Below are 6,000 nucleotides of genomic sequence, written 5' to 3' on the forward strand. Positions count from 1 at the left end.
CTGATGTCATCTAGGTCAGAGAAGCTCCAGCCTCAGTGACTGATTGTACCCCTTTGCACGTGCAGTGCTCTCCTTCTCTCTCTCTTTCTTTTTCTATTTCCCATTCCTTTATCCCCAGTGCAGGGTAGCAAACCGGACGTTCGTCTGGTTAACCTCCCTGCCTTTCCTTTTCTCGCTTTTTCGCCCTCTCTCTTCCCATGCTTGCGCGCAGTATGCATTTGGACGCAACCGCAATGTGTGTTTTAGTTTTGTAAGTATTGTCAGCTTGAGGCGGCTTAGAATTGCAGATGCGCTTGAGGAATCCCTTCCACAAACTGCGGTCGCCACCCAAGTAATCGAAGGCAATGGAATGCCTACGCCCGCTGAACGATATTCAACCTTCGTTGACTGCTTAAAAGGTCCCAGTCAAAGTCAGTGCTTGCCAGCACTGAAACAAACAGAAAGACTCCAAGAACGGAATCCATTTCTTTGTGGGCCAGCGAATGGGAAGAAGCCGATAAATGCACAGGTTGGTGCCGAACGTCCACTTCTCCGATTGCGTTGCTCAGGGATCTGTCTTTTCAAGTTAGTTTCGGGGGAAGCAGCGCGGTGGGCGGCAAGGAGCGTTTTCGCGGTCGCACGGATGGTAGACATGGCTATCAGGCAATGCAGTGCATAAAAAGACCAGGCGTACGTCTGACCGGGCTACTTCCCTACGTTGCAGCGTGTGGGAGCATTCAATGCGCAGCCTTAAGCTGACGGTTGCACCATCTCCGAAGCGAGTCCAATCCCCGAAATGCCAGACACTACCCACGTTGACTCTCTATTTCACAAAGCCTTTCTTCCTTCCTTTCGAATTCGCCGACTCGGAGTGTTATCGCTGGTAGGCTTCTTTGTACGAGAGCGTATAAAGGATCTTGGACGTGTGTATTTGGAGGAGAGACGGTGCTGACAGGCGCCCAGCGGTGTTCTGCTTTTACACGCTATAATTTCCTTGCTTTGTTATATTGCCGCGGGTTCCAGCGCAATTTCTCAGAAAGTGGGTACGTGGTACCGTGCCCCTGTGCTTAACAACAGCCAGAGCAAAAGTTCGAGCAGAGATAGTTTGAAGTTGTGTGCATTGCGCACCGGGATCGTCTCTTCCTCTGTTCGGCGAGCTAGCGAACCATACAGGACAAAAAAGAAAGACATCGCTGGAAATAAGCCGCAGCCCTGCCGGAATGTGGCACTGCGTTTTGTGCACCATATTTTTTTGCTCCTAGTCTGCCCACTGCAGTATGTCTTCCGTGCCGTGTGCTATGCTTAAGAGGTGCGAAATGTTTGTGTCGCTACATGCAGTGTGATATATCCAGTATTTGAGCAGCTCCAGGCATCGTCTTCATGTTACTCTGATATACACATGTATTGTACAAAAACATTGTAAAAAGTATGCAGCAAGTATCAGAGCAGGGACTTTTACTTTGCCGTCTTTCCCAGACCGTAATTACAAAACGTTCACCATCCCGTATTTGTTGCAACCTGTGGACCTCAGATATATGAACATATGCCTCCGCGTGAAGTGATTTGTCTTTTACTGTCACAGGAGCGTTAGCGCCGCTCCTTGTCTATAGTAATACGTGGCGTGTGCGTTACGCGTAACGGATCGCTCGCATGAACTGATAGTGTGTGTCAGAAAGAAAAGGACAGGTCTCGAGTTCTTTATACCTGCAATGTGGGGGCACGCAATGCTATGTGGCATGCCGCACGCAATCAGAGATATGCATTTTTGGAAGGCAAGGAATAGACGGATGATCGAGTTGTTTTACAGCGTCCGAATGATCGGCAGGAAAAACCACCGCGAAGCACGTGAATGTGTGCGTGTCCAACACACACACACACACACACACACACACACACACACACACACACACACACACACACACACACACACACACACACACACACACACACACACACACACACACACACACACACACACATATATATATATATATATATATATATATATATATGTATATGTATGAAAACAATGAAGTGCTAACAAAGGACCCGGAAGTAAAAGTTAAAAAAAATCAAGCACGTAGGAAAACTTGTTCTGTAAAAGACTAAAAGTCTTTTACAGAACAATTGTTCCTACGTGCCTGATTTTTCTGATATATATATATATATATATATATATATATTTCCTTAGGTCCAGTGATTAATATTTACTATGAAGTGCAGGCGCACGTACATAAACAACAGAACTACACCAAGTCGACATTCCGACGGGAGAACGGTCTTTTTTCAAGAGTGGAGTTGTCAGGTACAGTCGCTGCAATTATATATGTTCTCTCAGAGAGAGGTGCGAGGAAATATACAGGGGCTTTTCGTCATTTATCTTGACACTGTAAAAGCACTCCTCCGGCTCACTTTAGTTGAAGTATTAAATTATATGCCAGGATCAATGCTACGTAATTGAGTGGGCTTCTCTCTATCTACAAATCGGATTTCCTGCGTGAACATTAAATGCAAAACATTTTTTAGGGAACCAGAGGCACTTTCATCGTTTCTGTCTATCTATCTATCTATCTATCTATCTATCTATCTATCTATCTATCTATCTATCTATCTATCTATCTATCTATCTATCTATCTATCTATCTATCTATCTATCTATCTATCTATCTATCTATCTATCTATCTATCTATCTATCTATCTATCTATCTATCTATCTATCTATCTATCTATCTGTCTGTCTGTCTGTCTGTCTGTCTGTCTGTCTGTCTGTCTGTCTGTCTGTCTGTCTGTCTGTCTGTCTGTCTGTCTGTCTGTCTAGCCGCCTACGACTTTGTGCTCTCGTGGTCGCTTGGTTAATCGAATGTACACCAAAATTGGTATGCCGTAACATGACTGTATGACGAACATAAGTGACAAGTCATAATATGAAAATCATGACACGCATGACATGTACAGCATGATTTACATGCCACGCTCATGGTGCGCTGGCGGCCGTTTCGCTAGGTTTATATACACCAAAATTGGTATCTTGCGACGTGACTGTGTGACGAACATAAATAACACGAGTTAACAGGAAAATCATGATATGCATGTTATTTTTTTAATGAAATGACGAAATATGAGAGGGTGGTGCCATTATAGTTGCACCGGCTACTCCTTCTCGCTTAGAAGACAAGATATGTAGTAACAAAAATAATAAGGCACAAAATGCAGTACAGTAGAACACATAGGAAAATACGCACAGCCGAACATCACATGGCAGTTCATATACGTCTAATAGGTTCATATACACACAAGTGTTGTATAACAAGTTCAAATGGGAAAAGTCAGTTCACATGTATACATTCAGACTCAAATATTCTGTATTGCTTGACATACACAGGAAAACACACTGACGCAAATGATGACACATAAAATCAAACGCACTATCAGAAACATAACACAATTCCTTCAGTATGAAGGGGAAGTCGACATCGTGTGCAGTAGGCCAATATTTCCATAAAATATTAGGTTCTTCAAGAAACTTCTTGAAGGCGACAAGCGCTCTTTTCTGAAGACTTGCCGTTGGCCATGGACCTAGTATTTTCTTCAATGTGAAAGGCCTTCTATCTAAAAGTAGCAGACTTGCTCGTAATACTTTTCGTTGTGGTTCAAATTTTTTTCACTCGATAAGTAGATGATGTACATCTTCGTCAGGGTGGCCACAGGAACATTCTGTGCTATACGCACGTTTTATCCTGTGTAGGAAGTGTCGCGTAAATGCTGTGCCAAGCCGTAGGCGGTGGACTAATGTTTCGAATCTCCTATTTTCTCACTCTTTTACAGTTTATTTTTCATATAGGTACAGGCATAATAGACCCTCTACTTCTATTTTTCGCTGAAAACAGCAAATTGTTGGGTGACGGTGTCATGGCCCCTCTAAGGACGTCAGCTTTTATGCGAGGGAAGAGAAGCAGACGGCGCCACACATAGGCACCAACCTCTTTCTTAACAAATACAAAAAGAAAGGAAAAGAAAAGAAAAAAAATGATGAAAGAAACACCTCACAGGGTCTCCTATGCATTCGCCTAACACGACTCGAAGGCTAAAGACACCTTCCTCATCTTTTGCGTCTCAGTCGATATAGCGATCCTCCCCCGGCCCCCTCTGAACGCGTTTTGCACTATCGTGGTTTTGCACTGCCTTCAAAATCGGAGGCATTGCAAGCTTTTTGCACCTCACCTGGTTTTCCACTGCCTCCGTGATCGACCACGACGTCATGTGAGGACGTCATCACGTGAAACCGCGTTATGTGACGCCATGGAGACGTCATAATGATATAATGATGACGACACAAATTCTGCCGTTCTGTAACGTCTTCATGGCGTCACAGGGGGACGTCATCACGTGACGATTACTTTTTGCACCACTCGTGTTGACGCCGCCGACGGTCAGTTTTCGCGTTGGAGGAGGCATGAAGATTTTCGCCTTAATGCATCAACTAAATAAACACTGTCCTTCTAAGAGGCTCCAGTGCTGCATTTATAAACGACGCCCTAAATCCCTCGCGCACACAGCGTGTGCGTCTCTGTGAGTTATAATAGCACGGCGTTATGCGACAAAACGTGACCCGGAATTCGGTCGCGAATAGATCGACGCGCCCTTTTTGCAAGCACCGCAGGCGCACTAACCAGGAAAACAGTAAAAAATGGGGCTAAGGAAGTTACTCGCCTTTAAATTTAGGCTGAAGTTAATTCCAAAGTTCAGCGAGGAACGTGCCTGAGCGCTCGCAATGCGGCGAGAGCAACTGCCGCAATCCGCCTCGCTCGGACTCCGCAACTCTCTGCTTGAGCCTCGACTGCTAACGCATTCTCATTTGCCTCACAGAGACGCCTAGTTTCAGTGCCTTTCATCTAGTGCAGCGTCTAAACTCGGGGCTTGACGTCATGCTTTAAAAAATGGACCAAGCCATGTTACGCGGTTTAACGTGTCACCGCAACTCGCAAGAAAGTCGTGTGGTAGGGATGAGCTCCGGAATAAATTACAACATCTAAGGTTGTTTAACGTGCACCCAAAACAAAGAAAGGGAGCCCATTAGCATTTCAGGCCCATCGGAGCGTGGCTGCCGCGTGAAAAACACAGTCTGGCCACTCGTTCAAGAGTATAGTTACATTACTACCCTCGCATTACCCTTTTTGCATAGGAATGGCAGACACCTCCATTGCGAAGAGCAAAATCTACTACTGCGAAAAGGAAAATCTGAAGGTTGGCGTTTTATGTAGACATTTTTGTTAGACTTTCAAAAATGCCGTATGCGCTCATTTCTACTTCAAAACGCGCCGAAACTCGCGAACTCCTCGATCTGTTGCGTTGCACACGTTGTGACTTCGAAACTGCTTTTCCTTGAACCGTGTATCGTGAGCACTTCGAACGTATTCGTTTCAACGTGCTCACCTATGTTCAAGCCACACGAACCCAGCAAGTAATGAAGTTGCAGGGAGCAAACCGTGTGTTACTGAAAGTTTTAATCGCACGATCACCGAGTGACGACACTCTTGTCCTTCTTCCAAGCACTACCGGTCGAGCACGCACTTCCGGTTTTCCGAATATTCAGAAAAGGTCTTCTAAAAAAACGCCAGGCCTGCGCTGAAACCGCAGCACAGTCACAGCGAAAGCTGGAAGAGCGGCGTTTCTAGAGCCCGTTGTAAGCTCTCTTGGGGCTACAATACAAGTACACTAGAAAGGTACCCATTACGCCAAAAATCACAATTTTTGTGAAATTGGGAAGCACTAAGTCATTATTCGTCATTCTACGGAGAAGCGAGGGACCAGCTACACGTCTGTGAGGCATTATGTGCACTTTGTTGACGCGACGACTGATGACGATGAAGAATTATGGCTCAGCCGTTTGTAATGGGTTGGAAGCTTTAAACGGCCCACCAGTTATGTAATTTGCATTTGGTGACGCCGGTCGCTATTTCCCTCTCCCGCCATGCTGTATAACATACGTTGACGTGGGAGAGAGACGGGGGGGGGGGGGG

Source organism: Rhipicephalus sanguineus, chromosome 10, assembly GCF_013339695.2.
Source record: "Rhipicephalus sanguineus isolate Rsan-2018 chromosome 10, BIME_Rsan_1.4, whole genome shotgun sequence".
Taxonomy (NCBI): domain Eukaryota; kingdom Metazoa; phylum Arthropoda; class Arachnida; order Ixodida; family Ixodidae; genus Rhipicephalus; species Rhipicephalus sanguineus.